The sequence below is a fragment of the Bos taurus genome, chromosome 12 (genome assembly GCF_002263795.3).
Source record: "Bos taurus isolate L1 Dominette 01449 registration number 42190680 breed Hereford chromosome 12, ARS-UCD2.0, whole genome shotgun sequence".
NCBI lineage: Eukaryota > Metazoa > Chordata > Mammalia > Artiodactyla > Bovidae > Bos > Bos taurus.
Genome location: NC_037339.1, coordinates 20,131,401 through 20,157,649, shown reverse-complemented (window position 1 = coordinate 20,157,649; position 26,249 = coordinate 20,131,401). Strand labels below are relative to the sequence as shown.

Below are 26,249 nucleotides of genomic sequence, written 5' to 3'. Positions count from 1 at the left end.
CTCTTTACAAACAGCATCACACAATAACTTACCAGGGTTGGGACATTAATCAAATGTAGCTAACTTGCCTTTTCACCTTCATTCTCAATACCAAGTATTAAAAAACAAAAAATTATCACAAGAGAAATTCTGATAAGTCCTTATCACCACTTCCAACCCCTGAGTCAAGTAAAACTATGAGACTATGGAGAATTCACTTTGTCTTTATTTTTAATTATAAGGAGTTTATTATTATTTTAACCTTTTTAGTAAATGATTGAGCACCCTGACTGTGATGTGGAGATGAATCTAAAGGAACCAGTCAGAAGAAAGATAAGCATCCAAAAGTGATTAATCAACTTTTTTTTTAAAATCAAAGTTCTTAGAACTATTTGCGGAATTGTGTGTTTTATTTTTAATAGTTATTCTTTGAGGTAGGAATGCCATGGCATAGAGATAAGAGCCATAACATTTAAGACATGTTTATGAAGTTAAAACCACTAACTTGGCTGCAGTTGAAATGCATTCAGCTCCTTCCCACTGTGCTCGGAGTCTTCCCAAAGGCTGGGCTGGCAAGGGTTCCTGCTACTGCTGCCTCTTCCCCAGCTGGCACTGTGGGCTGTGAGACAAATGTAGGCATTTAACCCACATTAAAGTGCATTTAGAAGTACTAGAATTCGTGTTTATCAGGGCTTTGACATCAAACACATTTCTAACCAGTGGGGTGTGTTTAGATCTTGACAACAGAATGACCTTGTGCAGCTTCAATTCCAGGGTCTTTTGGTAGTGCCAAAGAGAAGACAGACACCCACAGTTGTGCTGCTGTCAACGGCAATATCCTTGTAAGGGGGGCCGCCAGGGCCCTAGGAAAGAACCCTGCCTCAGCCTATCCGCCCTTGGGAAAGCTCAAGGTGGGCTGGGGTACTTTAGACTTGGGCCCCTAGAAGTGTCTCATTTGCTTTATTTTTTGTTCATTCACCCCTACTTGGTATCCTTGATGGCTTTGTTATTTACCTAAAAATTGCATTGCCACTTTATAAATGAAATAGACTTTGAGAAATTCAAATTTGTTTTAAATTAAGTTCTCTGGGGGAAAAATAGGAAGCACTAGTTTCTGAAGCCAGTCTGGGCTATGCTCATAATTCAAAGGAGGTAGGCAAAATGTTCAGAGCTTGGGAAGTATTCTTAAAAGTAGGACATGTCTAGGTTGATAATATCTACTAGTGTGTTTACATGAAATGGATAAATCAAAGCACATTCAGTAAAAATGCTAGGAAACAGATGCTGCAATGGAGTCATATACACTTGGGTTCAAATCTCTTCTTTACCCCCAACCAGCTGTGGAATGGAGTCTCAGTTTCCTCAAGTCTAAAATGGAGATAGAAAAATGGTACTAATAACCCTATTTGCAGGGCAGGAATAGAGATGCAGACAGAGAGCAGACTTGTGGACGTGGCGACTGGGGAAGGGTGGGACAAACTGAGAGAGTGCACTGACGTATCTACACTACTGTGCGTAAACGAGACGGCGCAGCGGCAAAGAACCCGCCTGCCATGCAAGCAGACGCGAGAATCACGGGTTTGATCCCTGGGTGGGGAAGAGCCCCTGGAGAAGGAAATGGCAACCCACTCCAGTAATCTTGCCTGAAAATTCCATGGACAGAGGAGCCCAGTGGGCTACAGCCCACAGGGTCACAAAGAGGCAGACACGACTGAGCGGCTGAGCACACACAGGATGTAAACTGGAATAGCTAATGGGATCCTACTGTGCAGCGCAGGGATTTCAGCTCAGTGCTCTGTGATGACCCAAAGGAGTGGGACACGCAGCTGGGTGGGAGGGAGGCTCCAGAGCAGAGGATACATGTATGCACACAGCTGATTCCCGTTGTCATACAGCAGAAACTAACACAACATTATAAAGCAGTTGTCCTCCAATTAAAAAATAAAAAACAAACTAATTAATTAAAAAAGGAAATTGGGATATAAAAGAACTTATTTCAAAGGGTTGTAATAAATTTTAAAATAGTGTAAAGAGAGTGGTTGCCGCTAGCTGCAATTAGTGCTCAAAAAACTCAGTAAACCGTATTAACAGTACTGTTAGTATTTTGCCATTATTTCTAGTGAAAATGATTATTGTGCAATATTGTATCAAAAATAACCAGACTAAAAATTTAGATCTGCAGTATAATTGATACTATGCTAAAAATAATAGGAAAAACGTTGGAAATACACCAAAATGTTATTGTATGAATTAGGATAGTGGGATGATCGGTGGTTTCTTTTCCTATTTTGTAATTTTTCTGCTATATATTTATATTACATATGATTAAAAATACTTAAAAATAATAAGGATTATTTCACTGATGCACAATATCACTTATGTATTATTCTTTTAAGTATGAGCTTCCCTGGTAGCTCAGATAATAAACAACCTGCCTGCAATGCTGGATACCTGGGTTCAATCCCTGGATTGGGAAGATCCCCTGGAGAAGGGAATGGCAACTCACTCCAGTATTCTTGCCTGGAGAATCCCATGGACGGAGGAGCCTGATGGGCTACAGTCCACGGGGTCCCAAAAAGTTGGACACGACTGAGCGACTAACACACACACATGAAGTAGTTTAAGCTGACCTCAATCACGAAGAAACAAGTATACAAAATAGGACAGTGGGATATTCTGGAAGACAAATTCCTTGAAATATTCAGAAAAATATATGTCATTAAAAAAAAAAAAAACAAAAAAACAAAGGCAAGACAAATGAGAAACAAAATGTGTGAATCTTGACTGGATCCTGGATCCAATATGAAAGTCAATTTGGGAAAAAATGGGAAATTTAAATAAGGCTTGCATCAATTCAGTTCAGTTTAGTTCAGTTGCTCAGTTGTGTCTGACTCTTTGCGACCCCATGAATCACAGCACGCCAGGCCCCTCTGTCCATCACCAACTCCCGGAGTTTACCCAAACTCACGTCCATTGAGTCGGTGATGCCATCCAGCCATCTCATCCTCTGTCATCCCCTTCTCCTCCTGCCCCCAATCCCTCCCAGCATCAGAGTCTTTTCCAATGAGTCAGCTCTTCGCATGAGGTGGCCAAAGTATTGGAGTTTCAGCTTTAGCATCAGTCCTTCCATTGAACACCCAGGACTGATCTCCTTTAGGATGGACTGGTTGGATCTCCTTGCAGTCCAAGGGACTCTCAAGAGTCTTCCCAACACCACAGTTCAAAAGCATCAATTCTTTGGTGCTCAGCTTTCTTCACAGTCCAACTCTCACATTCATACATGACCACTTGACTAGACGGACCTTTGTTGGCAAAGTAATGTCTCTGCTTTTCAATATGCTATCTAGATTGGACATAACTTTTCTTCCAAGGAGTAAGTGTCTTTTAATTTCATGGCTGCAGTCACCATCTGCAGTGATTTTGGAGCCCAGAAAAATAAAGTCTGACACTGTTTCCACTGTTTCCCCATCTATTTGCCATGAAGTGATGGGACCGGATGCCATGATCTTCGTTTTCTGAATGTTTAGCTTTAAGCCAACATTTTTACTCTCCTCTTTCACTTTCATCAAGAGGCTTTTCAGTTCCTCTTCACTTTCTGCCATAAGGGTGGTGTCATCTGCATATCTGAGGTTATTGATATTTCTCCCAGCAATCTTGATTCCAGCTTGTGTTTCTTCCAGCCCAGTGTTTCTCATGAGGTACTCTGCATATAAGTTAAATAAGCAGGGTGACAATATACAGCCTTGACGTACTCCTTTTCATATTTGGAACCAGTCTGTTGTTCCATGTCCAGTTCTAACTGTTGCTTCCTGACCTGCATATAGGTTTCTCAAGAGGCAGGTCAGGTGGTCTGGCATTCCCATCTCTTTCAGAATTTTCCACAGTTTATTGTGATCCACACAGTCAAGGGCTTTGGCATAGTCAATAAAGCAGAAATAGGTGTTTTTCTGGAACTTTCTTGCTTTTTTGATGATGCAGCAGATGTTGGCAATTTGATCTTTGGTTCCTCTGCCTTTTCTAAAACCAGCTTGAACATCTGGAAGTTCATGGTTCATATATTGCTGAAGCCTGGCTTGGAGCATTTTGAGCATTACTTTACTAGTGTGTGAGATGAGTGCAATTGTGCGGTAGTTTGAGCATTCTTTGGCATTGCCTTTCTTTGGGATTGGAATGAAAACTGACCTTTTCTATAGTAAACTATATATGCTAATGTTTCTTGACTGTAATAAAGAAACTGTCTTTATGTTGTAGAATACCCTTATTCCTAGGAAAGCCATGCAGAAGTGTTTATGAGTGACATTATAATATTGTATTTGCACATCTATGAATCTTTCTATGAGAGAAATAAAGCAAATACAAAATAAGTAAATTATAATACTAGTATTTCAAAGCTACAAGAAAACATGGGGTTTAATCTAAATTATATAGATAGAAATCAATAAGTTAAAGGTTGGGATGAACAAGATTAAACCCACAGACAGACAGAATAGCCTAAATATCATTAACCAAGTTGTATATTTTCCAAATATTAGGTTAAAAAAGTTCTACTGCCTGAAGTCTCCTGTCATTGAGAGAAATAGGATGAGGTTTTTAGACATTATATTATTATTGTATTCGCTCAGTCATGTCCAATTCTTTGCGACCCCATGGACTGTAGCCTATCAGGCTCCTTCGTCCATGGGATTTTCCAGGCAAGAGTGTTGGAGTGGATTGCCATTTCCTTCTCCAGGGGATCTTCCCGACCCAGGAATCGAACCTGGGTCTGCCACATTGCAGGCAGACGCTTTACCGTCTGAGCCACCAGGGAAGGTAGAACTATTAATAATATTAACTACGGCCTAAAAGTTTGTAAGTGATTTTACTTCTGTTAAGTGCTTTGGGTCTCATAAGAAGTCAATTGGAAATGACTGTGTAGTCTTATGATATACTGTCACTGATTTATTTTACACAGATTTATTTCCTGCTTCTGCAAGTAATTCCCAGAGGACCAAAACAATGTCATTCAAATATATACGTATCTATACTTATGTATTTTATTCCCTGGTTGCCTGAAATGCTTATCACTGAGTTCTGATTTTGGACACTTCTCTCTGTTGCTTATTTGTTCTTTCTTTTAAAAGAAATTTTATTGACATAAAATTAATTCATATCCTGTTAATTTCTGCCATGCAGCAAAATGGTTCAGCTCTACATATGTGTTCTTTCTCATATTCTTCTCTGTTATGGTTTATCTCAGGGTTTTGAACATAGTCCCCTGTCCTGTACATAGAACCTTGTTTTCACTATTGCTTCTTTGACTGAGCAGGTAACACAAAGATGCTAAGATGAGGTCCAGCTCTAAGAAATGTGCAGTCTCTTGGGAGACCAACCTGTACCTGAGCAATTAGGATTACTTGTTATGATGGAGATTAGCACAGAGTGCAAGAGGTGTCTAATACCAGGGTAGGGACCGAAAAGGGACAAAGAGGGCTTCCCTGGTAGCTCAGATAGTAAAGAATCTACCTGCAATGCACCGGGATTCAATCCCTGAATTGGGAAGATTCCCTGGAGAAGGAAATGGCAACCCACTCCAGTATTCTCGCCTGGGAAATCCCATAGATAGAGGAGACTGGCGGGCTATAGTCTATGGGGTCACAAAGAGTTGGACATGACTGAGCAACTAACACTTCCACTTCCAAGAGGACAAAGAACTGCAGTCTGAGGGCATGACCTCTTCCCTGGAGCTGAATGGGCTCCTGAAAAAAATGGCTGCCATTCCTGAATCAGGAAACACGGGTGGAGAAGCGCCCTTCCCTCATTACCTTGGTGTCCCAGTGAGGTGACCGCGTGCACAGCAGCCACCGGACTTGCAGTCCCTTAGATTTTCCTGTTAGCTCCCAAGGTCATTTGTGCAGACAGGATGGGAGTGCCAATACACGTATCCCTAAGTAGTAATTAATGTCTTAGGAGGACCAACAAGGACAGGAAATTTCTTGAGCTACAAGCAAGAATAAGAAGAGAAGGATTGGGAAGACTTCCTCTCCACCCCCCATTCCCAACAGCTGGTATAGGGTGAAAAATTAGAATGAAACCCCTGAAATATCCTTCCAGTTATCCCCCACCTCATAGCATTCCACAGGAGGAATGGCTGAAGAATTTCAAAGGATCAATGTGGGCATTCCAAACAATTCAATGATTTTATCATTGCAGAGCAAAGTGCCCGTTTTGAATATGCTTATTATGAATTGTTTATAGACCATTTCCAGCAATTATCCTTCAGTGGGCTTTCAGCTCCATGGCCTGAGTACATCGTAAACACTCCAGCATGTTTCTAACGTCGGTATCTGTATACTCCAGACTTCAAAGAACTGAGCATTGCTGACCCGGGGCTGCTCTGTTCAGTTTCTTCATAACATGCGAAATCATTCTGAGCCCACCCAGATTGAAAGAGCCACTTGGTAGAATTCTGATGTTTGAACCTAATGAACAAAAATAGTGATATACAGGGACAAGTATCCGTTTACCATAGGAATTCATAATGAGAATGAAAGTCACAATGATTGCTTACAATTTACACTTGTTTACAAATTTTACAGTTCTCCAAAACCAGCTGATATCACCTACAGATGCTGACATATACTGTTTCCAGTGGATGACAAGAGCAGACACCAAAAAGCCTGTCCTATGCACGTGTCTAGGAAATGAAAACACACCGTCTGATTTGCCAGCAAAAGAGGGTTTACCCTTCCCACTCTGGCATGCACGCCAATGGTGTCTCCCATCCGAGGAAGGACCTGGTGCAGAATGGACTTGGGGAGGATTTGGAATAAAGCAAAATTCATTAAACATGTGTCCTTGCCAGTGGAACTGCAAAATGCAGACAGGAAGAGTCTGTGACAAATCTCTGAAATAGATGACAAAACCTTGAGTCGCTCTTTGGAAAATCATTTTGGTAAATAACAAAATCTTGGAGGGGAGTGGGTCAATTAGGCAAATGATTTAAAATCATTTTGAAGATAGGGCTGGTGAGTAAGATTAACATAAACGTGGAAGAAGGCATATTCTAGGCCAGAAATGAAATGTACTGGGAGGTATGTGTGTGTGTGTGCATGAGAGAGAGAGAAGGAAACTGTGAAAGCATGAGACAATGGAAAGTGAGCCCCCTACACAACCCTATAATCCCATCTTGACTCTAAATTCAATGCTGGAAAAAGGAGTGCTAAAAATACTTGGAGTAATGATGGTATCAGAAAAAAGATCTTAAATCTTCAAAGAGATAACTCAGAAGAATTACAGGCAGTGCTAGTTAGATGCGCAGATTCTGGGCTATGTTTAAATAATGAATCTTCATATGTCTATTATAGATCTGTGGAAATAAACAAAGACTACCCAAAGGGGAACACACTGGCTATTTATTCAGCTTTTTACAGACGGAGCCAGCCCTCATCACTAGCCTTTGGCAGAGATTCATAGGCAGGCAGAGGAGTTGGAAAGCTTTAGTGAAAAAAAAGAGGTTTCAGGTATGCTGATTGGAGGTTGCTGGGGAACCTGGAGGTGGGCTTACTAGAAGCAGGGCATATTACAGGATGCGTTTTGGGAACATGTTAGATTTTCTCTGATTGGTTGTTATTTGTAAATGAATGACAAAAAATAGGGAAGCTGATGGTCATTGGCCAGGTTCTTCATTTTGAGCCAACTGCTGCAGAGTTGGTGGGTCAGAGTTCTTCTGGGCATGTGTGGGTTGCACGGTCTATTTGCATGTTCCCTTGGGCTGAGGCAGATCTCCAAAATCGGTTTTGGGGGCCTGGAGATGTCTGTTTTCCTTAAATTCTTCCATTACTCACCCATTTATGCTTGAAGCAGTGGGTATCACCTGAAAAGCCTTTGGAAGATACACCATAGTCTAGGGAATTTCAACAGCTAGTCCTTCCACGGGAGAAGGCAATGGCAACCCACTCCAGTACTCTTGCCTTGAAAATCCCATATACGGAGGAGCCTGGTAGGCTGCAGTCCATGGGGTTGCAAAGAGTCGGACAGGACTGAGCGACTTCACTTTCACTTTTCACTTTCATGCATTGGAGAAGGAAATGGCAACCCACTCCAGTGTTCTTGCCTGGAGAATCCCAGGGACAGGGGAGCCTGATGGGCTGCCGTCTATGGGGTCGCACAGGGTTGGACACGACTGAAGCGACTTAGCAGCAGCAGCAGCAGCAGCAGTCTTTCCACTCTGTTCACCTTATGCTTTGACCTTATAGCTGCCTGTTCTGGGCTAATCCTCTTGATTGCCCTGTCAAAGTCTCCTGACTAGGAGCCTTGATTCTGACATGGTCAGAGGAAACATGGGGTAGATTCTTTCACCCCCAGCTCCCATCTCTGACCAGGCTTGGACTAGCCCTCCAGAAGCTCACCCAATGGATTTCCCAACCCATCCGTCCAGGAGGAACATCAGATAGGGATGTTTCATAAAGCAAAATGAAAACCCTAAGGCTATCCAGACTGTTACTTAAGATACAGTACATGATTGAAAAATCAACTTTTAAAATATAAAGTCCACGAAGATAAAAACTGGGAGCCCACTTACAAAAAGCAAGAGAGGGAAATGAACTGGAGTCTGGAGGACCATTCAGGACCACCACAGAACTGCCTTTTGGCTGTGGCCGTCAGAAACATCAACTCCACGCTTTGTGTGTTTTCTCTAATGCCAGCAAACTCAAATCTGTAGAGCACTTGTAACTGTTTTTAAGTCACATGTAAACTTCCTAATCAAAAGCCAGTCTGCCAAACCCAGGAGTGGAGATTCCCAAGGCTGGGATGAGAAAAAGGAATGTGGTTCTTGAGGCTTCCCTGTTCGGGGCCCCATCGGTCCTTCTCTCCACTCAGCTCTCGGATGTTACACTGCTTCCCTGCGAAGTTTCATATTGTTTTTTAAAATGGTTATCACTTACAAGCAAGTCCCCATGCTGTCTAGGGCCCAGCTACTCTCAAGACTTGTTGACATCTCATTCCCCGTGATAAACTCTCCCACGGAGGATGGAAAGGTAATTTTGCTTTTCCTTTCAAAAGGAATAAACAGAACAAAGGAGAAGAGGAAAAGGAAGACAGGACTGAGCGAGCCCCCTTTGCAGAGTGCTTAGTCATCAGAATGCCTCCGGCCAGATGACTCCATTAAAGGCCCCAAATTCCTAGTATTCTTGGGAGTCATTTTACAGCTGAATTCTGTCTTCTCCTTCTTTGCAGAAACCTAGTTCCTGGATGGTTTTACAACTGAGGGCAACGTTAATCCATGCTCTAGTTTCTCCCATGATAGTTTACAGAGAAAATGGATCTACACGGGGCTTGTGAAGGTCTCTCCTCACCAGAGGCTTCTGCGGAGCCCAGACTGTGGATCTGCCATCTGAGGAAAGTGACAAGGAGCAAAGGGGACTAGAAGAGTCACTGACATTGACTGCTTCTTTAAAAAAAAAAAATAAGTAGAATCTGAATCAAATTGTCTAAGAGTGAAAGGAGAAGTAGAAGTGAAAACAGGGCAAGCTAGGAAAATAAAGTTCTGTATAAAGCTGTTTTCACTGGGGCTTCCTAGGTAGTGCTAGTAGTAAAGAACCTGCATGCCAATGCAGGAGACATAAGAGACTCGGGTTTGAGCCCTGTGTCGGGAAGATCCCCCGGAGTGGGCATGGCAACCCGCTCGGGTATTCTTGCCCAAAGAATCCCATAGACAGAGGAGCCTGGCGGGCTACAGTCCACGGGGGTTGCAAAGAGTTAGACATGACTGAAGTGACTTAGCCCGCACGCATAACGTTGTTTTCATTAGTGAATATAACTCACGGGTAAGCTCCATTTGAAGGTCCAAGGTTGCAGGCTGCTGCACACACACAGCACAGAGCTCTCTGCACAGTGATGCTGCGTGTCGCAGGCCTGGTCCTGCATGAGCACTGAGGCCCTGGGTTTGGGGTCTGCGGTGCAGTGGGGTGGGGTGGGAAGGCTCATGCAGGAGCACATGTCTCCTTCTGGCACTGCTCTTGTCCCGAGGCTCCTGACACAGCAAAGGAACGGGATAAAATAATTGAGTTTTTAACATTTATCTGTCTATATCACTAGTAAAAACTCTGTAAATAGATTTCTTTAGCTCTGCTCAGCTATCGACTTCCCAGGCATTTCTCACCTCCCAGTTCTACCATCCACTGATGATTCATACTGGGATCAGTTGTTCCAATAGGGGCTGTAAAATGGTGATTCTTTAAAAAGGGTGATCCTATCATTCCTCCATCTAAATGGTAATCTTCTATAAAAATTGTTTTTTCCTTTCTAAAAAACTATTTTTAACATGGGTTTCCTTCGTGACTTTCAGGTCATCTTGGGCTTTTTTTTTTTTTTTTTAACCATTTGCCACGAGATAGTAAAATAAAAATTTTAACATGCTACACATTCAAGTCAATGTTTCTACCTATCCCTATCTCTTCACATCTTTTTACTTTTTCTTTTTAATCTAAGGCACAGTGCTGGTTGCTTTCATGGTGTTATAATTTAATACTCATTCATCAAACGCATATTTATTTAGTGTTTACTATGTGTGTTGAAATGCAGCAGTGAACAGATAAAAACCCTGACCTCATAAGCTTTATTCAGGAGGAGAAAAGCAGATAAGAAAAAATGAGTACAATATATGTATGTTAAGCTGTGATAACAGGTATGGAGAAAAATAAAGTAGGGAAGGAGAAAAGAAGTTAAGCCAGGGAAGGAGGAGAGTTTGAAATTGTGAATAGAATTGATAGGATCTCTGAGAAGAAGATATTTGAGTAAGACCCTAAGAGTTAAGGACCCAACCTATGCCAGCATCTGAGGACGAGCACTCCAGGTAGGAGAAACAGCATATACAAAGGCCCTGGGGCCAGCATGGGCCTAGCCTGCTGCTGCTGCTGCTAAGTCGCTTCAGTCATGTCCAACTCTGCGCAACCCCATAGACAGAAGCCCACCAGGCTCCCCCATCTCTGGGATTCTCCAGGCAAGAATACTGGAGTGGGTTGCCATTTCCTTCTCCAGTGCATAAAAGTGAAAAGTGAAAGTGAAGTCGCTCAGTCGTGTCCGACTCTTAGCGACCCCATGGACTGCAGCCTACCAGGCTCCTGCGTCCATGGGATTTGCCAGGCAAGAGTACTGGAGTGGGGTGCCATTGTGTCCTCCTATGTAAGCAATAATGAGAAGGCCAGCATGGCTAGTGGGGAGCTTGATAGGGAAAGAGATCAGAGAGGAGGACGGAGCAGAAGACACTGTAAGATCTTTTTTTTTTTTTTTTTAAACTTTACATAATTGTATTAGTTTTGCCAAATATCAAAATGAATCCATCACAGGTATACATGTGCTCCCCATCCTGAACCCTCCTCCCTCCTCCCTCCCCATACCATCCCTCTGGGTCGTCCCAGTGCACTAGCCCCAAGCATCCAGTATCATGCATTGAACCTGGACTGGCATCTCGTTTCATACATGATATTTTACATGTTTCAATGCCATTCTCCCAAATCTTCCCACCCTCTCCCTCTCCCACAGAGTCCATAAGACTGTTCCATAGATCTTTCTTATGGGACACTGTCAGGATTCTAGGCTTCACTTGGAGTGATCTGGGCAGCCTTTGGAGGATTTTGAGTAGATGAGTGACATCATGTGACTTAGCTGTCAAATATCCCAAGACTCAAAGAGAAGCCTGTTACTACCCTCTTGTTAAACAAGAAGGAATCAAGACTCACGGAGGTTGATAAGTGATATGCTCCTGGTCACCTAATAAGGAGTAAAACCATGATTCAATCTGGACGTTCACGATCAGTTTATAAAATAAAGCAGAGCAACAGACTTTATTATTAAAGAGCGTATTGGGATTGGGGGGCTGTTATCTGTGCTGAGGGATGGCACAGCTCCCCAGCCTGTGGGCCTCTGAAGACTTATTCTGCATTCTCTTCTCCGTTTGGCAACAAATGCTAAGATGCTTAGCATCAGGGCAAAGCTCCGCTATTAATCTCGCCTTTTCTCACTGAGGCTTCTCATGTTTCCAAAACATGACATTTCTAAAATCGTGAGGGCAATAAACTTAAGGCCATAGAACATGTCTCTTAAGAAGACAGTTTCATGAGCTGCAAAAAGTAATCATGGTTTGTCAAGTCAGCAAATCTCTCCCCTTAGACCTTCCAATCGCCACTAATGCCTTTTTTGGAGAAAGCATGCTTTTGTTCTTTTCCTTCTCAAAGCTGTTGATGGCAGAGAACTATTTTTTTACCAGAGGATCCTGCATGTCAGCCCTGACCACTTGGGGTGAAAGGAGAATTTTTCTCAACAATTTCTTCTTGGCCTCTCACTTGAGAAGTGGGAAGCTATTGACCAAAGAATTGTTACAGCAGTTGGAAGATGGTAAATTCCATAGAATAATCCAAGGATAGTCCAGTTTTCCCAATAATCAAGTGACAATCTTGGTTAAAGAAATTTTTTTTTTGCAATTTTTTCTGCATTGTACTATTTGAGAAGAATCAGCTTGCTGGCATAATTAATACAAAGATAATCATGTTCCTCTGCTCTCTTTTTAAAAGAAGAATTACATAAATACATATGTGTGTGTCAGCTGCTTCAGTTGTAGCCAACTCTTTGCCACCACATGGACTGTAGCCTACCAAGGTTGTCCATCCATGGAATTCTCCAGGCAAGAATACTGGAGTGGGCTGCCATTCCCTTCTCCAGGGGATATATAAGCAATGCCATATTTAACAGTGTACTGAAAACATAAGCATATTTTTGTACTCAAATTATATAAATCTGAATGTAATTTGTATCCATTATTGAATCTTCAGTGCTGAGTGTTTTGGCTGGAGCAAGAATCCTTTATAAGCAGGGGAAGGGTCATGTTCTGTCATTTAGGTATATAATAAGAGATTATGGATCCCAGCTGCCTGCTTTGCCAAAATACCCATTTGGATGAGGGGCATGACCACGTGGCTCATGCCAGCATAGCCTGTTCCATACTCAGAGCCAAGATTATGAATTGTGCTCACACAAGATCTTACTGGAGGCTCATAATGAGCTCAGGGAGTGGCCATGATACCTTCTTTCTTACAAGCAGGGAAACGGGCTCAGAAAAGTAAGTGTCTTCTCTGAGGATGCTTAGCAGATAAAAGGTAGACTTGGGATTTCAACCCAGGGCTTCCAAGTCTAAAGCCCAAGGACTTTGGATATCATGCAGTGTCCATGTGGCATTGCTACAGCTCTGGTCTAAAAAGCAAACTCCCACCATACCCTATGATCCTTTTCAGGATCTTATGGTTATTGATGACGACCAAGCACCAGCTGTGGATTCAGTAGCCTGCCCAAATACTTCACATGCCTGGAATGGTGTCCAGGGCTAACCCCCTGAAGAGACTAGCGAATTGAAAGTATCAGTTGGAGTCTATTTAAGGGACTCTAAGAGGTTTCAGTCTTAATGACTTAACCGTTCATTCAGTGATAAAGGTTTTCTATCAAGCTGCTTCTGTGCAGCAGAGCTTTAATCATTTTCTTGAAGTATTCTAGGAGGCAAAAAGGGTTCAGTGATCAAAAGAGTTTATTTTACATTCCCTATTATATTCTAATCTTGAAAATTCACAATGTACCTGGCAATACTCTGGAAATTCTACAGTAATAAACAGACAAAATTTTAATTTTGTTTAGCACACAATTTCCTCACCATCTTTGAGCATAGTTTTTGTTTGACTATAATCTGTTAATATTTCAGAAAAATCTAGTTTCATGGAATATGTTTTATATAGTCTTCCAGAGTTCCCCCACTAGAATACAGCAACTTTAGAGGTTTTTTTTTTTTTTTTTCTTATTTACTGCTGAGTGCTAAACTTCTAGAATAGTGCCTGCCATATAGAAAATGATCATTAAATATCATTTGAGTAAATTTATAGATCCTTTTCCTTAATTTTAGCTTTAGTCTTCTAATGTTCTAAATAAACTCACTATATGAAAATATTTCATAATTAATCATGTAATGTCAACTGATCAAAGACCACACTGATGAAAACATTTATGCCAAATGAAATCTCTAAAAGTGTCTATGTGAAATGAATGAAGTGTCTAAATTGTTTTCTATATTGCTTATAATATTAAGATCATTAGTAGCTCAGTTGTTTCTGACTCTTTTGCAACCCCATGGACTGTAGCCTGCCAGGCTCCTCTGTCCATGGAATTCTCCAGGCAACAATATTGGAGTGGGTTGCCATTTCCTTCTACAGGGGATCTTCCTGACCCGGGGATCAAACCAGGGTTTCCCACGTTGCAGGCAGATTCTTTACTGTCTGAGCCACCAAAACGTAATGGCCATAGTATACTAGCTATAGATCAAGTTAAAATACTAAGCTAAGTATTTTTCACGTGGTAAGTTGACAAGACACCGATATTTTTGGAAGAAAAGTAAAAACTTTTATCATTCTGATACCCAGAACACAGACGCCAAGTATCTTTATATTGAAAACAGCTGTTTGACTGGCTATTTTTCATACATCTTCCAAATACTGGGTGCAGGGAGGACTCCGTCACTACAGACCTTTCAGGGAAAGGAAAACGGTAATAAGTTTCCCCTTCCTTGAATGGGTGTTGTGAGAATTCAGACTGTTTTCAGAGAAAATAGCTTAGACTACACAGTACCAAAATCTGGTTGATTCAACCTCATAAGCAAGGGGTATTTTTAAGTCAGTGATATTTTAGAATTTTAGAGTAAACGCAGACCTCAGACATTATTCAGCTCAATGCCTTCATTTGATGAATGAGTAAAGAGACTCGACATAATTGAGTGACTTTTCCCGACTTATGTAGCTTGAATGAATGGTGCTGGCAATTACTACATTCTGTAGTAGGTTCCAAGACGTTTTTCTCCACAATACTGCAGTCTTTCTTACTGAGGCCTTTCTGAAAACTGTCATGCAGATTAGCCCCCAAGTATTAAGAAAGTGCTTGAGATGAGAGATTCAAAAATGAGAGAATCCTAAAGACTATGTGATGTCACTCTCTTATTTTCCAGTTGAAAAACTGCAGAGATCAAGTATGGACAGCTGGAATAATTACCCAGTGAATTTAGGATTCTTTAGAGCAGCACTTTCTAGAAGAACTTTTTTGCAATGACAGAAATGTCTAAAATGGTAGCTTGAAATATGGCTTGTGCAACTCAAAACTTGAGTTGTCAATTTTAATTTTAATATAAGTACAGATGGCTAGTGGGTGCCACGTTGGACAGCTCGGCTTTAGAAGGCTAGTCTAGATAAACTAAATTCACAGGGCTTGTTGAATCATCCTCCACTAGGATTTGGTCACACTTGCACTACCAAAATATATCACTTGCTATAGCATTGTGTTATATACATTCTGTAAATACCAGGGGTTCAACATGAGAAACTGAAAAGAAAAAGCACCTCCATTTTTGATTATACAAGTAACACTAGATCCAACAGAAAAGTTATCACAAACAGTCCTGTTGCTTTGTATAACCTATCTGTTCTGTAATCCTGGTAAGGAAGGTAAAACATGAGAATGTATACTTGCTATCTATAATACTCCTGTGTCTTTTTATTTTTGAACTGTTCAGATAATTTCTAAAATGAATACAAATTATTTACTGCTGAGGATAACCTCTAAATAATCTGTGAAGGCCAATCTCTTGGCTCCTTTCTTGTGGAGACATGCACTAATTACATCATTAAGAAAATAGGCCAGGGAGTTTTGCTTTCTTCTGCCATGTATTGTCTTAGATGCTAACTGAAACATCTCAACTTGCCCACCAGCTAGCTGTGCCCTGCATCCAATAAGTTTCAATCAGCTATCAGAAAAAGAGGAGCATTGTTGAACAAAAAGCTGTATGCGATATTTAGATTTACAAATTAATAGAGTATAAAGGTCTCCTCAGAAGCTTTCATGCTTCTGTCTGAAAGACTGGCTCCTTCAAATGATACCATTGATTACCAACATCAGACAGAGGGCCAAAAAGAAGTCAGGCAGTAGACACTCAGAAAACTAATTCAAAGAGGGGGTGGTGCTAACTCCATGGCCTGTTAGTGCGTAATGGGCTCAAAAGGCTAACACTCGGTCTCCTCATACGCTTTACCAGACAATTAGGCTTTTTTGTCCTGTTGAAGTCTGGCCTCGAAGACTTGTTTTTCGACATCTGTCTTCCAAGAGAAAACAAAAAAGTTTTAACCAGATGAAATTGGCCTATGTGAATATTTCTCCAGTTTTGGAGTAGCTGAATCCTCTCTTTGAAAAATAGCCTTCGTGCCTGCAGAAGCCAAGTCCTTCACTTGCCACATTGATAGCAAGAGAAAGTCAGTACAGATGGAACCTGGAATTTCAAGATTTGTCCTATTGTGCAATTTTGTCTAAGACTCTCTGCTTAGAGAAGGCCACAAGCTTGGAATCAGAAAGGAAGCTGCAGACTTTATCTCTAGAGAATTTGCAGTGAAAACTGTCTGGGTAGAACTCTGACCACAAAGAAGATGAGGAGACCAGATGAGTCCCCTGGGCCCCCTGAGCACGGAAAAATGTTTATGGACACTTTTTTAATTTTTTTGATATACATGAAAGACGCCAAAGCAAATTGTAACAAAGCTTTTAAAAGTTGAGACACTCTTTGATGTGACTCATTCATTCAAGGAAAAGAGAAAATCTTACCATACAGAAATTATTAAAAAAAAAAAAAAAAATCTTTGTCACATTAATTTTGATTCAAATCAAGATCCCTAATGTTAAGATAAATATTTTGTGTTTGCGTGTGTCAGCTGTATTTTAAATCAGTAGATTAATATGAATATCTGAAAACTGACATGTTAAATCTTTCAGTTCAGATCTCCAAGTATTCCAGCAGAGTATTATTTTCCCTAATGAAGCAAAGGAGAAGATACATACTTGACTATTTTACTGACTTGTGAATACGGATCATTACTTCTAACGATCAGGCAGAAAATAGCATCTTGGTTCAATGTAATGCCACAGGGTATACAATAACAAGCTGCTTTGAAATGTAATTACTTTTATAGAAATATAATCCTTTCACATTTTGTTTTGTTGACAAATATACAAGGCAGCTGCCAGAGGAGTGTCGATGGAACACTTCTCTCAGAAGCATATGCTTCACTTCAGCCAAAAAGAAAAAACTTGATCAATGTGTATGTGTGTATCATGAAACACTTAATCAGAAAGATATACAGATCTTTCTTTTCCATAATCATGAGACCTGAGATTTTCTCGAGGGAAATGTTCCAACATGAGAAAGAAAATACATAGTTCAAAAAGCCCATGTTTTCAATTTGCTGCCACATGGTTTAAATTATCTATGTATTTATTAAGGGTGCTAAATAGGCAGCTTAATTTAGGGAGAGGGGTCGTTCAAGTTGAGAAAAATCATGTTTAATCCCTTAGCTCACTACAGGTTGATTATGTTTTTTAATGCATACAGTCTCAGCTAACAAAATTCCCCATGATAAGAAGGTCCCCTGTCTGCTTCTAAATTTGTCGGCTGCCAATAACAATGGAAACTTGTTAAGCTCCTGGCTTAAGGCCAGCCTCTCTGGGTATCTTTCAGAATTCGGGATTTGTCAGTTACTTTCTCTTTATGTTGCCAATGCGCTTGCCTTCAATTTTGGGGTCGCCCTCTCTGCTTCCAGCACACCGTGCGTTTGTTGCATTACTACAGTGGGAACAAATGGGCCAGGGCATCACGGTTCCTTTCCTTGTGGGCTAAGTCTGCTTTCCAGGAGGAAAGTTAGATGTCAGGGGCTGGAAAGGTGAACACTACCGGATATCTGATGACCTTACACAGTCCTAATATTTTTAGGCACCACAATGGAATAGTTATGGTTTTCAGAAAGCATCCTTATGTTTTAGAAATACAACACAAAACATTTTAGATGAAATTACATAATGTCTGTAATTTGTTTCCAAATAATGTGGGGTGAGAAAGGAGTTGGGAATACAGATGAAATAAGACTGGCCATGAGTTGATAATTGTTGAAAGCGGTTGATGGGTACATAGAAGTTCATTAGATCATTATGTTATTTTGTATGTGTGGTTGATACTCTCCATAGTACAAACTAAAACAAAACAGCAGAAAAGAAAAAAGTGAAGGGAAAAAAAAAAAGATCCTCAAATAGCCCCTTTCTGGACTCTCAACAAATCTTAAGAAAACAAGGTGAGAATTAAAGAAGGCTTGAAAACCTGACTTTCCACCTTTGTTCAGCATTCATGAAATGGATTTGCTGCTCTGTGCTTTGCCCTAAGTGTTCCATAATTCAGTGCTTTGCACTGTATGATTCTCTCTCTTCTATCAAATATTGCTGGGGAGGACCCAAAGGCTGAGAAATTCTCTAAAAGGCTTGGAGCATGGCTGGGGTTTATCAACCTCGCTCCTTGGATCTCTGACCTCCACATCCTATATTCACAGTGCTGAAACGCCCTGGGTCGTTTCGCCTTGGCCCCCAAACATAGCACAGACTCCCTGTGTGGATCTGGCTCCAGATGCACACAGCCAGCCTTCAAGCTCCACCTATTTTTATTTTCAAGCCGTGAGGCCAGACAATGGCAGGAAGCGTTTCTCCCACTGACCCCGCAGCTGCCTTCCTTCCTCCTCGGCTTGTTTGCTGTAGCTTTGGTTGTTGTATTCCTCCCCATGTACTAAAAGCAGCCCCTTTCTCACTTCCTGAGACTCTGGGCCATGTCCTTCCCTGCCTTGAGTGGTTCTTTTGACCACCAGAGCATGGACCCCCTTTAACTTAAGCAGTGTCAGACCTGGGTGACAGCCCTAGGCATGCGCTTAGTGGTCTTGGGCCCCATTCCAAACGCAAGAGGCACTCTGCCTTCCTTAGGGCAGCTCCTGCAAGCCTCATCTTGGCGAATTATTCCTCCTCTTAGGGGATATTGTGGACTTCAGATTTTGACATTAAAAGTTCCTACAAAGTGTTCTGCATCCCAGTGCAACACCCTCCTCCTTGGTTTTGCCTGTGGCACCTCTTCCCAGGTGGTGCTAGTGATAAAGAACCTGCCTGCCAATACGGGAGACATAAGAGATGTGGGCTCAATCCTTTGGTTGGGAAGATCCCCCGGAGGAGGGTATGGCAAACTACCCCAGTATGCTTGCCTGGGAAATCCCATGGACAGAGGAGCCTGGTGGGCTACAGTGCATGGGGTCCCACAGAGTCAGACACAACCGAAGTGACTTAGCAAGCATGCACCTCTACCCAACCACCTCCAACAGAGGTTCCTGGGGGAAAATGAAGAGAAATATAAGAACAAATCATTACGAAGGATCAACAGACAAAACAGTAGATCAAGCCTCAGCAGAGGAAATCACTCATGTCCTGTACCAGAATCTCCTGTGCTCAAGCACTTCTTACATTTGACATTACATTTCACTTTGTTCTTGAGGGTACTAAGAGGTTGAATATGAAAAAAACTGGTCTGGGAATAATGACACTTGACTTAGCCCTAAACAGCCACTAGCCAGCATCCTGCCAGCTATCTGACTTTGGATGTGCTTTATTTCATTCATTTATCCAACATCAAGCACCTACTATGAGCCAACCTGAGCTTTCCTGGTGGCTTAGTCAGTAAAGAATCTGCCTGCAATGCAGGAGACCTGGGTATGATTCCTGGGTTGAGCAGATCCCTTGGAGGAGGGCATGGCAACCCACTCCAGTGTTCTTGCCTGGAGAATTTCATGGAGAGAGGAGCCTGGTGGGCTGCAGTCCATGGGGTCGCAGAGAGTCGGACACCACTGAGCGACTAAGCACAGTACATGAGCCAGCTAAGGACTAGGCACTGTAGAGCAACACAGACAGGTAAGAAATGAGCTCTGTTTTTAAGAAGTCCATGGGAAATCAGACCCATAAATAAAATATTATAAGACACACAAGAGTAGATGTACAGAGTGCAAGGGTGTAAGGCTTCCCTGGTGGCTCAGACAGTAAAGAATCTGCTTCCAATGCAGGAGACCCAGGTTTGATCCCTGAGTCAGGAAGATCCCCTGGAAAAGGGAATGGCTACCCACTCTCTTGCCTGGAGAATTCCAGGGACAGAGGAGCCTGGTGCGGGCTACAGTCCATGGGGTGGCAAAGAGTCGACATGACTGAGTGAACAAGGTCCAGGGGTCTCCAAGAAGGGAATGGTCTACTTTACCTGGATCATAGAGGGGAGGATGATCAGCAAGGACTTCCTGAACCTCAGTCTTCCTGTTATCATAAGAAAGCGGGACTAGAGTATCTTTAATCATTCTAAAACTGTAAGTATCTCTGAATTTATGTAACTGGGGGAACGAGGTGCAGAAGCATTGGTGACTTGCCCATAGTCCTACAGAGCGTTTGTGGCAAGGCCAAGGATAGGACAGGAGCTTTAAGATTGCTGGCTCAGTGCTCCTTCTTCTAGGCACTAAGTCTCCGTGCTGAGTTGCCTTGCAACGTTAATTAATTCAAATATGTCTGCTTATTTCATCCAAAACAAGACTTGAAAAATTACCAGTGGTTCTCAGCTTGAACCTAATTTTGAATGAAGGGAAAGAACTGTTCTGCAAACTCTCCATTTTCCTTGTAACACATGACAAGCACTCGGGCTCTTTGCAGAGGTCCCTCATGGTAAAAACAAAACAAAACGTAGTGCTCATTCCAATAAACTTGCAGTCAACCCTAGCCCAGAAGCAAAATCCCATGCAGAGAATATAACCCCTTGTTCCTCACAAATCTAAAAGAGAGAGAGATTTGTGAGTAGCACTTTCAGCTGTGCGAATAGACCATTGTTCGTGAGGCTTCTCGTTGAAAATTCTGCTTTAGAACTTTTTTTTTCCCCCACTGACACCCTAAATTTTTTCCTTGTGTACCTATCAATAGCAGAAAGGAGGGTTCAAAAACAGAAAGGAAATGCAGAGAATGAGAGGCACAGAGTGGCAAAGTCAGGGAGAGGGGGAGAAAGAGAGAGGAAAAATGCACCGTGAAGTTCAAATGAACCTGGAGCTAATGACATCTGCACTTTGCCAACTCCAGTTCGTTCATACTCTATAAAAATGCCACATTTAGGAGTGTAATGAACCTTGATTCCTTGTCAGATTAGCAAAGGTTTCGCTATCTGACTCTCACGTTTCTAATGCTTACATCTTGAAGGCTCAGAGTTGAGCAAGACAGGGATCGTAGACGAAAGGCCCCAGGACACAAACCCTTCTGGATTGCTTTTCTGGATTCTAAGACCCCAGGTGGAAGTGCGGCTGACTGCTACCTGTGTTTCCAAATCTCTTCTCCCACCTTTAGCTGAGCACTTGGCTATCCAGGCAACGACTTCATTTTCTATCCTTTCTAGCGGCTACATGAAACCGGTGACTGGGTCCGTACAAACAGGATCCGGTCTGAACTGGTGTGCGCCATGCTTGGATCCTGCTTTAAGATAATTAGGTGGGCACGCCCCCAGATGACTTCCTCCTACTCATCCTCTGCAAAACAATGAGAATGGAGTAGTCCCTTCAAATCCAGAAACGGAAGCCATGGGTTAAGAATGTCAGAGTCTCCTCACTGGCCCTGAATCATTCTTGTCTGAGCAATAAAGTGAGAGAGCAATAAATTTCCATCTTATTTACACCACAGTACTGCAGGGTCTTCTTTGTTATAACACCTTACCTCCTCCCTAAGGATCCCACTGTTTGAGATCCAGGACCAGCCTATAGATCTATCTGTGCTTTCTCAGGGACATAGTTCCACTTAGGCATTGAGAGTGGGCAAAGCAGAACCGAGCCAGTTTCAGAGAAGTTACCACATGAAGTATTCATTTTTAGATATCTGCCTAAGGAAATTCCAAAATCAGAAAAAAATCAACATGGCATGTATTCTTTATGAAACTAAGAACTGAACTTGATCACCCTGAACAACAATAGGGCAGTAATGAATTAAGATATAGGCCATCTACCTAACACTTTATCTTATTCCAGAAAGGACATAAAGTATAACCAGTGAGGAGGGACATGTTTCTGTAGAATGTGCTTGTGTATGTATATGTATGTGGGGGTGGGGGTGGTTCTGTGTGTAGGAGTGTGTGTGTGTGTGTGTGTGTGTGTAGGGAGAGACTCTGCATTTTTGTCAAGCTCTCCATTATTTCGATATACAAGCAGGTTTGAGAACCACTATTTTAGACCCACATTGCTATTCTAAAGGCAAGGGAAATGAGGCTTCCATAGAACCCACATTCATCATCTTAGTCTAAGACTGAATATCAGATGTATGCAAGAAAGGCTCACTGAATGAATAAAAAAGATGCATGCCAGTTCTCAGGACTTCTGAATCTTCCCTAATCACTAATGTTGATCATGCAAAATTCCAAAAGTGTTGCTCAAAGTACCTGAGATCTAAACCAGTGGTTTTCAATATACCCAAGAATCGTGTATAGGACTTATTTTTTAAATGCATGCGCCTCCAGAGGGTCCTTTTGAGTAAGTTTAGAGTGGGAAGCAAGAATCTGCATTTTTATCAGCGCTCTGGGCAATTCTCTTCCAGGAACATCTTTTGAGAAACACTGCATCCAAATCATGGGCACAAGGTAACTCGGCACCATTAGTTTGAAAGGAGCTCTACTATCAATCAAAATGGATCACTGACATGGATAGATGTGATCACGTTATTCATTAAAATGTTGTCCAAAACTGAACCAAGAGTAAAGAGTGTACGAAGCCTCCTCAACTGATATTATGGCTGAAGTTTCCAATGGATGCTTGTGCTTCTACCACTCACCATATAGACTCTGTCATTACGGCAGTCAAGGCAGAAGACGTCAATAGAAAATGTAAGTCAAAGCAGGTAGTTCTAGCCAGACATTCTAGTGAAAGGGGGAAATTACAAAATAATTGGTTTTTCAAGGTGAATTTATTCCTGTACCTATCCCCCAAACAGGATGAAGATAGGAAAACATTGATGCAATGGTGGTATAAGATTATGCTGCGTCAAACATGACTCACGCTGGATCAAAAGTCAAAACAGGAAGGAAACAGGAGTAAAAATAAACCTCCGAAATAAAGTAAGTTCATAGTAAGAGTCAGTGTTCTTAGTAACAAAGAAATCAAATGTTTAGATGTAATGTCACTCCGTTCTGGTTTTCTTATATGTATCTGCTTGAAAATCTTTATAAACTTAGAAAAAGAGGCTTTTTGTTTCTTGCTGTCTGCTGGCATGAAAAATATAGGTGTTTTTTTCCCCATATAACAGGAAAATGAGCTACTGACTCTGATTCCAGGTCTTATCTGACATTCATATCACAAACCACAGGGGGAGTCAGCGAGGACTGGGGGTGTCAGCACTCCACAGACAGCGCCATCCCTGGCCCCGAGGGGCCTTCACAGTGATTAGTCTGCAGGGGTGACGAGAAGCGGCACCACCACCCGAATCCTGTGGCAGGGCCAGCGACCCACAAGGAGCACAGCCACGTCCAGACGTGTGTGTCGTGTGCACTGTGGGCCTCAAGGTTGCTGGAGATCCCTGTCAGAGTATTGGGAAACTTCTCCCCAGGGGTCAGAGCCACGAGTGATATTTCCAAGAGACACTCATAGTTTTCAGTTTCTGCTGAATCTATCTTGCATTTCATGTAGTAGGCGGTCCTGCCTCACACCTGGACTGAACTCTTCCAGAATTCTTGGAAAAGAATACTCCTCAACCAACATTGCTGAGATTGGCACCATGATCTGTAATACAGAAGGAGAAAGCAGTTTCTTTTCACTGTCTCCTGTGGTGGCTTGTCTACTGCCTCGTCTCCCAGCTCCACCATCCCCATAGGTCACCCGTGGGCCTGTCCATCAAACCATGGGGTGGGCAGTCCGGAGGGGGCTGGGCCCTGCCACTTCTCCTTCTTCCTTCTCACAATGCTGAGCCCCATCCTCCTTCCCTACACACCACGAAAATCAAAGGAATGGAACGAAAGCAGGTGACACACCCAAGGCAGATGTGATGAACTCACGTTCTGGAGTCACAAGGCCCTGAATTCCAGTCCCAGGGATTGGAACTGCCAGTCCCTGGATTGCCACTCCCTGAGCAGCTTATTTTAACTCGCTGAGCATCAGTTTCCTCACAAACCCCGAGATTAAAGCAAGCCAATGCCCTCAAGGCATTCAGTAAGGTTCTAGCAAGCTCTCAAGGCTGAACTCTCAGGAAAAGGGAGTAACAGCAACAATCACGGGACTAGCTCTCAAGATGGATGTGGATGAAGTGTGTTATCGTGTCATCTCTCAGGCTTTCCGCAAAGGAAAGAGCATGGGAAATTCTTATTCCCTGGGGCTGTATATCAAACCAGTGCTTGGTAAGCAGAATTCTAGATACTTATAGACCCAATAGGCCTACAGAACAGACCCCTGGCTTTGTTGTAGCACCTCGTTGTCTTTCAGACTCTTCCACTGCAATGACGGTTCTCTGCAGAATGATGCATTATTTGTGTTTTTGTTTGTTTTTAAATTTATTTTTAATTGAAGGATAATCGCTTTACAATATTGCTTTGGTTTCTGCCATACATCAACACCATTATTCAGTTTTTAACATTGTCTAAGTAGTCACTCGTTTAAGGGGGCAAAGACCAGCCGGCAGTCCCGGACTTTCCTGCAAGGCCCCACGAGGCTCTCTGTCCCCTGGCCATCTAAGGAGTCACCAGTGACGTCAGCCGGAGAGCTGCCACCGCTCACAACCCCAGGCTGCTGAAATGAAGTGTCTCCATTTTCTCCTCCTTGGCTGCAGTTGGAAAATTTGGAGTCTCTGGGGGTGGGGAGTGTAGGGGAAGGACACAGTGGAGAATGGGAGCCAGTGGAAGGTGGGGGCCGTGGCACCAGCGATTCATGTCTCTTCGACTTGCTGTAGACACTGCGGGCATTGTTTGAAATCACATAGAAATTGTCCTACACGGCCCTCCATCTTACTAGCTGCTCAGCCACTTTGTCACATTAATCATTCAAACTGACGTGAGTAAATAATACCACATGTGGCCGTGATGACAGTCGTCTTCATAATGTATTCATCTCAAGGTACTCATGGGTTTTGCTAAAACAGTGTCAGTGAATGTCTTTAGAAAACTGCCATCAGAATAGCCAGCTGTCTTTATGCCGTGTGACATCTTGGAGACTTACGTTGGGACAGGCTGAGAGCTGGTGAGATGGGTGAGTTGCACTCTCAGCCTCGTGATGACATCGGGCTCTGATAAGACACAGATTAACATTTGTAACACCTGGAGTCCCCAAACTGTATGCATTTCACACACACAGACATACACACACACACGCTGCCCCAATCCCAACTGCGTCTTGTCACTAGGATTTTTGTACAACTTATCGAGAAATCTTTGTTGACATTAGACGTGATCTTCCGAACGAGCATATCCTTCTTTCTCATCCCTTCCCTCTTAAGATATTGAGCACATGGTTTGTGTCTAGCTTCGTGCTAGATGTGAAAGATTCCACAAAGGAAGGCACAGTCCTGGCCCTCGGGAACTAGAGGTCAGCAGGGTCTGCAGGGATGACACACGGAGAGAGCAGAGCCACACCGTGCAACAAGCACATTAGGTTCAAAGCCCAGACGAACATCATGTGCGAACAGCTGAAAACGTTTAGCTGTCTTTATGGGGCAGGGTCATAATGCCCATGGAAATAAGTAGTCTCAAAAGACGTAGGTTATAGAAAGCAGGGGGAAGTGTGGCTGGGATCAAAGAGTGCTGGCTATCAGATGCAACGAAGGCACAACGCCAGTGGCCAGTGGGTCTGGGACCCTGAGCAGAAGACAAAGGCAGCTCAGGGTTGGGCAAACACATGCATCAGAATAAGAACATCCCACAGAAATCAACAGGTTTGATACATTTAAGGTCAAAGTAATCCTACCCAGCTGAATCCTCAGGAATTTGGTCGGGGCAAAGTTTAGGAAAGTGTTCCCAAATCTTGACTGACAGAATCACCTGGAAACATTTTCTATTTTTTAACATTTTATAACACTTTCATACCTCAGATCTGCTGAATCAGTATCACATCAGAGGCCTTGGGAATCTATTGTTTAAAAGCCAGAAATTTACCTTGAAGCCACGCTGCAGAGTGACCACGCTGACTCTCCTGAGACATCGAGCTAACCTGTAAGAGCTGACTGGGGGAGGAGTGAGCCGCAGCCCAGCCAAGCTTCAGCCCAGGCATGCCTACTGTCAGAAGAGAAAAGCCTTTGAGGCATTAACACTCTGGTGAGAATCGTTCCTGTCTGCTCCCTCAAGAGTAATATGAGAAAGAGAGAGACCTGGCCTCAGCAGTGGT

The 26,249-nt window shown here is 42.6% G+C and overlaps 1 long non-coding RNA gene across 2 annotated transcripts in view; it reads right to left on the bottom strand.

The window, feature by feature from the left end:
• LOC112449044 (uncharacterized) overlaps positions 1–26,249 on the bottom strand; it is a 132,757-nt gene that overhangs the window by 61,269 nt on the left and 45,239 nt on the right. Inside the window, exon 4 of one of the 2 annotated variants that reach the window (XR_009496671.1) lies at positions 223–598. The exons of the other annotated variant lie outside the window; for it this stretch is intronic. This is a non-coding gene — a long non-coding RNA (uncharacterized lncRNA). Of the gene's footprint in view, positions 1–222; positions 599–26,249 lie in introns of those variants that run through there. 2 annotated transcript variants of the gene reach the window in all.